This window comes from Grammomys surdaster, unplaced genomic scaffold (genome assembly GCF_004785775.1).
Source record: "Grammomys surdaster isolate TR1022 unplaced genomic scaffold, NIH_TR_1.0 139, whole genome shotgun sequence".
NCBI lineage: Eukaryota > Metazoa > Chordata > Mammalia > Rodentia > Muridae > Grammomys > Grammomys surdaster.
The window spans coordinates 348,667-359,759 of record NW_021604597.1 but is presented as its reverse complement, the minus strand read 5'-3'; positions in this window follow the sequence as shown (position 1 = coordinate 359,759).

Genomic DNA, 11,093 nt, shown 5'->3' with positions numbered 1-11,093 from the left:
TCTTTCTTTCTTTCTTTCTTTCTTTTTTTCTTTCCTTCTTTCTTTCGTAATTGAATATTTTCTTTACTTACATTTCAAATGTTATTCCCTTTCCCAGTTCCTCCCCCAGAAACTCCTTCCCCCAGCTTCTATGAGGGTCTTCCCCATCTACCCACTTCTACCTTCCTGCCCACAAATTCCCCTACACTGAGGCATTGAGTCTCCACAGGACCAATGTCCTCTTCTCCCATTGATCTCTGACAAGATTGTTTTCTGCTACATATGTGGGTGGAGCCATGAGTTCCTCCATGTGTACTCCTTGGTTGGTGGTTTAGTCCCTAGGAGCTCTGGGGGGTCTGGTTGGTTGATATTGTTGTTCTTCCTATGAGGTTGTAAACCCCTTCAGCTCCTTCAACTTTTTCTCTAACTCTCCACTGGGGACCCCATGCTCAGAATGATTGGCTGTGAGCATCCACCTCTGTATTTGTCAGACTCTGGCAGAGCTTCTCAGAAGACAGCTATATCAGGCTCCTGTCAACATGCCCTTCTTGGCATCCACAATAGTGTCTGGGTTTGGTGACTGTATATGAGGTGGATCCCCAGGTTGGGCAGTCTCTGAATGGCCTTTCCTTCAGTCTCTGCTCCACACTTCATCTCCATATTTTTTCCAGTGAATATTTTGTTCCCCCTTCTAAGAAGGACTGAAGTATCCACACTTTGGTTTTTTTCTTCTTGAGCTTCATATGGTCTTTGAATTGTATCTTGTGTATTCTGAGCTTTTGGGCTAATATCCACTTATCAGTGAGTGCATATCATGTGTGTATTTTTGTGATTGAGTTACCTCACTCAGGATCATATTTTCTAGTTCCATCCATTTGCCTAAGAATTTCAAGACTTTGTTGTTTTTAATAGGCGAGTAGTACTCCACTTTGTAAATGTGCCACATTTTTTTATCCATTCCTCTGTTGAAGGATATCTGGGTCCCTTCCAGCTTCTGGCTGTTATAAGTGAGGCTGCTATGAACATAGTGGAGCATGTGTCCTTGTTATGTGTTGAAGCATCTTTTGGTTATATGCCCAGGAGTGGTATAGCTGGGTCCTTAGGTAATACTGTGTCCAATTTTCTGAGGAACCACCAGACTGATTTCCAGAGTGGTTGTACCGGGTTGCAATCCTACCAGCAGTGGAGGGCTGTTCTTTTTTCACATCCTTGCCAGCATCTGCTGTCACCTGAGTTTTTGACCTTAGCCATAATGGAGTGAGGTGGAATCTCAGGGTTGTTTTTATTTGCATTTCCCTAATGACTAAGGATGACATCTTCAGCCTGCTTTCTTATGGAACCCATCAACACCAGCCCAGGGGTGTTACCATCTACAATGTCTTAGGCCCTCCCCCATCAATTACTAGGTGTAGAAATTCCCTACAGTCTTGCCTACAGACCAATCTTATGGAGGAATTTTCTTAACTGGTTCCTTTCTCTTGGATGACTTTGGCTTATATCAACAGTAGTTGAGATATAAACTAGCCAGCACTTACACTATAAATATAGAACTGCACATTTTTTAACTCCTAGGAAAGGTGGGAGAAATGGATGCACTGTTACCATTACAAGATATGCTCTTGCAGAAATGCTTAAGTGAAAATCCTGGTGGGACTAAGGTTGAGTTAATTGTCAACATTCAGTGTGTCTGCACACAACAGGGATTAGAAATCAAGAGAAAGCTCAGCTAGGGGAGGGGCTATCCATATCTATTTATCCTTATTCCCCTAAGAACCATGGAGGTTCTATACAGTAAATTGTATTTTGTTGAAGGGAGACAGAGGGCATTCTTTTTCTCCACAGATCTGGAGGAAAAGTTCCATTTTTTTCTAGTTTTCTTCAGTAGCTATGATAAACCCTGACAAAGATAAACTTGAGGCAGAAAGTGATATTTGGGTTAGATCTTTTAGTTCATCATCCAGAGAAACAAGGACATGAATTCAAGACAAAAATCTGAAGGTAGAAACTTAAGCAGAGACCATGGAGCAACATGGCTTACTGGCTGATTTTCCATGGTTTACTCAGCTTAATGACTCAAGTAACTCAGGCCACCCACCCAGAGGTGGTATCACCCATAGTGGGTTGTGCCTTCCCATTTCAATCATTAATCCACAAGAATGGTTCAAGAGTATGACTACAGGTATATCTGATGGAGACAACTCCTCAGTTAAGGTTTCCACTTCTCAAGCTACTCTAGTTTGTGTCGAGTTCACAAAAATTAATCAGAACACTATCTATTTTACTATTTTTGTTTTTATTTATGAAGTGTGTGCAAAAGCAAGGGTTTATGCATTGAGGTGAGCAGATGAAGTTTGTCTAAGATTTGGCCTGAGGTTTCCAAGGATTCTCACTTCTGTATCTCTCCTCTCACTGTAAAAAACAAACAAACAAACAACAAAACAAAAAACAAAACAAAACAAAACAAAAAAATAATTACAAAAAAAACCCCACCACAACCACTTGTTCTGAGGGAAGAAGTGGCTCACTTTTGTGTTTTATTTATTTTGAGTTTAACTTTGTAGCTATTAGTCTTCATCACTTAGTATAATATGATCTATAGTTTATCTTATTTGTTTTGTTTTCAATCTAGTTGGTAAAATCTGAAAGGAAAGAAATTTGTAAATTCTCAAGTTCTGCACCTGAGCTGATAAGCCATTACACACACACACACACCCAAGACATAAACAACATACTTTTCTTACAAATATCCACATGTTCTTCTAAGATAAAGTCTTTATTTTCTTTCCCTTGCTCCAAATAACATTCCTATGAGGAGAGGAATACTGTCTGTGTTACTAACATTGCTCTATTAATATAGAGACCACATTGTGTGACATACACAGCACCTACCTTCAGAGATAAGGCAACACCATCTTTGAGATTTCAAATCCAACATTAGGCTGTGGAGAAATTTCACTATGTGAAAAGTGAGGACTTGGAATTCACAGAAGGCCAGGCAGGGTAGCACACATCTGTAATTCCAGTAACTCAAATAACTCAAAGAACTCCCTTAATTTCTGAAGCATCTCTTCAGCACCGGCAGTAATTTGAATACACTTCTCTTAAGCCCCACACTAGCGTACCTTTGTGGAAAGGAGAGTGTATTCTTATGTTCTGTACCTTTATGTATAGAGACTAGTTTACTTTTGACCTGTCAAGTACACAAGTTTGGCTAAGAGAAGGGTTAGAAAGAAAATAACAGGATTCAAAACCCACACAGACCTTACATGACATATTTTAAATGCTGGTAGGTGAATGGGAGGGTGTAGGGAGCCTAGTGTGACAGGTAAAAGGCTGGTAACTCCCAGAACCAAAGATTTTCAAGACGAACAGAAAATTCTTTCCCAGTCTTTATGTATAGCATAGAAGTGCTGCTCCTCACTCATGAGGCTATGCAGACTGGAGCTTAGGCTTGCCTATAAGTTTAGGGACATTTTTCAGGTTAAGGAATGGTCTGTCTTTTTGAAAATAGCATATCATGTGTATCAAAAGTTGTGGGGATGCAGATTTAACCTCTGTAGTTTTTACTAAGATTGAAAACATTATCTTAAAATAAGGAACATTTTAAAAAACTGTAGAATATGGGGACTCCTCATTGAATTCTATTAATGTAGTTCTAATTCAATGAAAACTCATTTCAGGAGAAATGCCCTTCAGGATCTTTTGAAGACTGTACTGAAGAAACTATCAGCACAGATAACCAACCTTCATTCCGTTATTCCTGTATTTAGGAATATCCTCCTTATTTTGATTTTGTTTTGTTAGAAACCCATGCTGCTGGCTGTCAGAGAAGAAACACATGTGCTTTTCTAAAGTAGCTGATATTCCTGAAGGTATACATACCAAAGAGCTGAAGAGCTGTCCTAATTTGAACACACACACACACACAAACACACACACACACATTAAAACATATGCACACACACATACACATAATACACACTCACACACCTACATACATATACACACAAATACATGCATTTACATGCATTCTTATACAAACAAATACACAAACATATCCACACTCACACAATTCACATACACATATCTAAATACACACACACTCGCACACATGCACTCACATATATACACATATACACACACATTCATACAAATACACAAACACACACACAAATTTACATATATACACTCATGCACATACAGGCACATTCACACCCATACACAGATACAAATATTCATATACACAAACACAAACTCACACCACATAGACAGATACTCACAAACACATACAAATACACTCATGCTCTCTCTCACACACACACTTTCATAATGCACTCTCACACACATTCACATACACATACACACACTCACACAAACATACACAAACACACACATATATTTGCATATATACACTCACAAACACACTGAAAAACAAATAAACAAACACACATATGCTGACAAAGCACAAACATATACACTCACAATACATACACTTACAGAAACTTACACACATATACACACACTCATATATACACGTACACACACTCATACTCACACACAAACTCACATGCACATATATACACATACATACTTGTACCCACACATACATACTCATACTCACAAACTCACATTTAATACACACTCTCACAAACACACACACACACACTCACACACACTAACACACACATAAACTTATACACACATAGAAATGTGCAAACACACATACACACACACACTCACACATATAGAAAACACACTCACACTTGTTCATCCATAAAAACTCACATGCATACACAGACTCACAATACTCAAATAAACACACAAGCATATTCACATACACACATACACACACTCATACACAGAAACATACACATACACACACACTCACACACATACACAAACACTCTCACATACATACATACACATACCATCACTTCTCACACACACATGCACACACATTAACATAAACTCAGTTATACACACATATACATACACTAATACACAATATGTACACACTCTGACACACACACTAGTGCACACATATGCTCATACACACAAGCACCCACATGCACACTGATACTCAAATACACTCACATATACAGATACACATCCTACGCACAGACATAGACACACACTCACACTTATCCATACAGATACATGCACAGATACTTACAGACACACCCAGACATATAAACAGACACATTCACAGACATACTCACACACACACAGATACATACTCACTCATAACACAGAAAGATACACACTCACACATATAAACATACACTCATATATACATAAACTCACATTCACACACACACTCAAACATAAACACACACCCACTCACACACAATCACCTAGCCTCACACACATACTAATACACATAAACACACAGATACACACACATTCATACACAAATACATGCACACTCATACGCAGAGACACACACTCATACATACAACAGAGGCACATGCACAAACACATTTACACACAGAGACTCATATAGACACAATCACAGAGCACCCACAGACACACACATGCAAGCACATTTGGCTAGCTTCCAGTCACCTACAATAGAAACTCAAGAATTACCCAGAACAATCACTTGAAGAATCTGAACATTCACAAGATTTACCCTGTTAGATCATTACAGGATGTCAGAGTGTGCAGCAGTCCCTGGTTTTTCAGTTTAGACATTCTGCATCAGGCATCTGAACAACCCTACAGAATGCTGGGAAATACACATTGAATGGCGGTGCCATTCAAAAATATTTGTCAAAAATGTGTACTCTGAATGTATGTGTCATTACCAAAGCTTCCTGACATAACACATCAGCTGTTTGTTGTGACAACAAATAAACAAATGACAACAACCTCAACAAAAAGAGTAGGGCCTCAAATCCCTATCTGTGCATTTACTGTGATGCAGTTACTGCAATAAAAGCAAAGCTAGCCACATTTAAAATTATTGCCTCATGTAAAGATGGACAGGGAAGCAAAGGAGACAGGAAAGTCTCAGACTTCTGTAGAAGGAATCTATTCCCTCCCTCCCTCCTTTCCTCCTTCCTTTCTACATCCCTAAATCCTACATCCTCACTGTTTCTTTTTCTTTCCTCTATTCCTCCCCTTCTTAAATTCATTCAGTTTTTTTGAGACAGGGTCTGATTCGGAACACCCAGGCTCAATGTTGTGGTGAGTCTCCTGCATCAGAACTAGATTTGCATACGGGTTCTTTAACATAAAGGGATGTTTTCTATTTTGACAAGAAAATTCTGTATTGATTTGCAACCCTCTGAATTTCAATGAAAAGAATAAAATTCAATCCACCAGCTAATTGCTCATATTCTGGGAGTGATTTAGCCTATGACTCAGAATAATTCATTTTATTTCTTGATGAGCACCTTTTCTTTAAGAAATGGCAATATCCATTCTAAATGTCTTTCAATTTTTTGTTCTGATACTGTTCCCCTAGAAGTTAATCAGTCCTCAGGATGTTATATCCTGAATAGCATTTCTTTCTCTTAGGAGAAAATTTGATTTAATCACATCTCCCCTTGACTCTTCACACTGTCTTCATTTTATTTGTTTCTAATTCAGGCCAAAGTCATTGCCTATGCACAGTTTCTTCAAAGCATCTTCTCTGTGTTCTGCAACATGGCTCCTGCCTATGCTTCTCATTCGAGTCTTTTGCCTGAAATGTCTTGAAATAAAGTACATGAATAGTTTCAGATTTTATAAAAGTCAAACTGACAATAATATAACAACTTCAGTGTTTATTGTGCTCAGCAGTACCTAGATTGCTTTTCTCTTCAGTATCATGCTGTTTTAATTATTGTTACTTTTAAAATAATAGGATTAGGGGAACATAATTCTCTGTATATTTTTAGGATGTTTTTGGCTATGTTATTTTGATTTTAACTTTATGTTCATATACATTTCCAAAAATATACCATTGGCATTTTTTTTTTTTTACTGAGATCAAATTAGGTTTACAGATTAAGATAAGGAAAGACAGCTATTTTTGTGATACTGCATTTTCTCTCCCGAGATCTTCACATTCCTTGTAGTGACAGAGCTTTCTTTCATTATCAGTGGCATGTACAGTTTATTTATAGAAGATTTTATGTTTCCTATTTTTGTATTTTATCTGTTCATGTTTTATTCTTTTGAGTTTGTGTGTGTCTAGATGTGTGTGTGTATGTCTTTCTATATGTCTGTGTTTATGTGTCTGTCTGTATGTCTCTGTGTGTATGTGTATGTATGTATGCATGTGTCAGTGTGTGTTTGAATGTGTGTGTGAATGTGTGCATTTGTATATGTGTGTGTCTGTGTGTGTTTGCATGTGTTTATGTGTGTGTGTGTGTGTAGGTGTGTATGTGTGTGTGTGTGTGTGAGCACATGAGCAGTGAGCATGCAGATGCATGGTCCCTTGTTCCTGTGGAGGGAATCTCACGTCAGCTGTCTTCTCTCACATGTCCTTTGTTGGGTGTCTTCCTCTATTAGCTGTCTTCTCTCACATGTCCTTTGTTGGGTGTCTTCCTCTATTAGCTGTCTTCTCTCACATGTCCTTTGTTGGGTGTCTTCCTCTATTACTCTCTACCCCATTTGTATGTGGATTTGGGTGGTTTTATCTAGACAGACAGACCAGCAAGCCCTAAGAACAACCCTCCTGATTTTCTACCCACAGGGCTGGAATCCCAGGCTTGTGTAGCCACATTTGGCTTCTTACTTGGGTGTTGAGAATTAATCTCATGCTCTCCTGCTTCTGCAGTGAGTGATCTGACCTCCTGAGACTTCTTCCCAGCTCTCTCTGTGTTTTTTTTTCCTGCACCATTATTACCTGTATAAAAGATTACTTTAATTCTTGTTTATTTAATTTTGTTTTGTGTAGCCTTGAAATTAGCTTTATTACATTATTTCAACAGGTCTTTTAATGATTTATTTCAAACATTTTATGAAGGAAAACAATTCTATATTATTAAATAAATTAAAATTCTCCATTCTAATTGTTATTTCTGAATTCATTCCCCAATTTCGTTGGCTGATGTCTCCAGTACAGTTTATTATCAGAACGTTCATTGTAAACTGTTGCATTATATATTAGATATATAATTATACATATACATGTAATTAACATTTCATGTCACTTGGCAAATGCATAAACATAGATTTTTGAAATGATTCTATTTAGATTTTAGAAATGAAGAAGGGATGTTGGATTGTAAGCATATTTCATACCTGAGATTCATATGACCTGATTTCCTGACTTGCTAGGTGTATTGTTTTCTATTTTTAGCTAAGTTAATATTGCAAGGAAGGAAAACAATGTTCTAGAAATGCAATGCACATGACTCATTTTATATTAAATATAAAATCAAATCTTCCTAGTTATTTTTAGAAATGGATTTTCATTGAGTAAGATGTTTTGTGATTGTGTTTGTCTGTGTGTCTCTCTGTGGGTGTCTATGACTGTGTATGTGTGTTTTTGTAGATGTATGCTTGTATTTTATGTGTATGTGTGTGTTTTTTTGTGTATATGTCTTTGAGGATGTGTACTATATTTTGTTTGTGTATATGCGTATTTGTATGGGTGAATATGTTTTTGTGTGTGTATATGTATATGTGTGTTTGTATCTGTGTGTTGGTGTGTGACTTTACATGGTTTGGCGTTAAAATATTATGTACATTGTAAAGTAGTTAGGAAGTTTTTCTTTTTTTCCCTGTGTGCTGAACAATTGAAATTTAATTGCAGCTATCTGTTATTTGACATTTTGGAAGAATTCCCCTGTGGAACCATATGGCAACAGCTATTAGCAAATTATCTCCTGAATGGTGAATTGTCTGTGCAGTTTTCCAGTGCTTCATCTGAGGTCAGTTCACGTATGTCTCTAACTGACTTTAAAGACTCAGTCTGTTCCTTTTAAAAATCTACGAATAGTCACAATGTCTACATCTGTCTACAGATGCCATTTATAAGGTTAGACAGAATTCATATTACTGATATTATTGTTTTATTTGTATTATTAACATACTCTAGGAAAAAATAATTAACTAAATAGTTAGTTAATGGTTCTCTGGTTATTGCATTTCTTTAATATTTTACTGTGAATGTGTGTGCATATGGGTTTTTTCATGTGTAGGTGGACAAATTCCAGAGAGGTCAGAGGAAAACTTGTAGGAATTTATTCTCTCTCTCATCCATATATGTTCAAAGAACTAAATTCAAGCCTTTCAGTCAGGCCCCATGGCAAGTGCCTAGATGGTTCACATTAACTAATGAATTTAAAAGAGTTAATAAGTAAGGAGAAGAGGGTGGTGGTTCAGGAGCAAGTGTAGAGAGAGACAAATGACAGGGCCAAGGGCCAGGAGAATGAATAGAAATTGGTGATTTGAAGGAGTGGGCGGGTAGGGGCATCTCTGGGAAGTGTCAGAGACCTGGGATTGGGGAGGCGCCAAGGGATCTGTGAGAGTGACTATAGCTGAGACTCATTGCACTGGGGAGATGGAACCTGAAATCACTACCTCCTATAGCCAGGCAGGAACCCTCAGTGGAGGAATAAGGACACCAACTCAATCACAAACTTTTGGGTCAAAATGTCTATAAGAAATACAGTGACAAAGATGGAGCAGAAAATGAGGGAATGGTCAACCAATAACTGACCCAAATTGAAAAACATCCCAAGGGCAAATACCAAGCCCTAAAATTATTAATGATACTCTGTTATGATTGCTGGCAGGAGCCTAGCATAACTGTCCTTTGAGAGGCTCCACCCAGAAGCTAACTGAAACAAATACAGTGGTCCTGGCGACTTTTATGGAGGACTTGGGGGAAGAATTGAGGGTACTGAAGAAACTGAAACTCCACAAGAAGACCAACAAAATCAATTGACCTGGACAACTGGGGCTCTCAGAGACTGAACCACCAACCAAAGAATATAAACAGGCTGAACCTAAGACCCTGGCACATATGTAGCAGATATGTAGCTTGGTCTTCATGTGGGTCCCAAACAACTGGAGTTGGGCCTAAAACTGTTGCTTGTTTGTAGAATCTGTTCCCCTAGCTCGAGTGTCTTATGTGACCTCAGTGGAAGAGGATGAGCCTGGCCCTGAAGAGACTTAATGTTCTAGGGTTGAAAGTTATTGAGGGGGGGGCAGGGCATAACGTTCTTAAAGGAGAAGGGTATGAGGGATGCTGGAGGAATTGTGTAAAGGAGTGACTGAGAGGACAACAATCAGGATGTAAAGTGAATAAAAAATTAATTAATTTAAAAATACTACCCCTAATTCACCCCCCAAAAACGAAAGAAAGGAAAAAGAAATGCCTAGGAGATTATTAAGACCATCCTGCTTTTTCTTGTCTGTAAAGCACTAGATCCCCAGGACTTGGTCCTAAGGAGGGCTTCAAGGATATTCTACTTACACGGTCATATTCTGCAAGTTTGTTCTCACACTAGTTCAGGTAACTTCTGTTACTACTTACCGTTCACTCTTTGGCCATAGGTGCCTTAGACTACACGGAGATTGTGCTTAGATTAAGAAATGCTACTTGGAGGGTTTTGTAAACATGAGTCTTCTTTTCCTGGTGCTAGACAAATTGAAAACTCAGATTAATTTCCTTCCACTTATAAATGGTGTGAATATTTTGTCTTTATTCTAAAATAATATATTGCCTATTCAACTTAAGTAAAAAAATCTACCAGGATTTATCTCAATGTGACTATTAATTTTATGTTTTAACCTGACTGTGTTCAAATGAATGATTATTGGGTGAGACTTTGTGGCTGTTTACTGCAGAGATCAGCATTTTAATGGGCATATATATTCAAGTCCATTGGCTTCTCTGGTGTTCAGTTTCAGTCAATCTATTGAGGATCTGAAAAGAGATTCGGAGGGAGGGAGAAGCACACTCCTTTTGCTTACTGTCTGTTTGTCCTGTCGGGGATTTCAGTTTTTTTCTCTAGGACTGGTATGCATATCAATCAGTTCTCTCATGGTTTTGGCCCTTGGAATGTAGCTTGAAATAAATACATATACATACAAGTATACATCACATTTACACCTCACATATACACAAACACATTTATATTGGCTTGGTCTCTCTGGATAACTTTGATTAA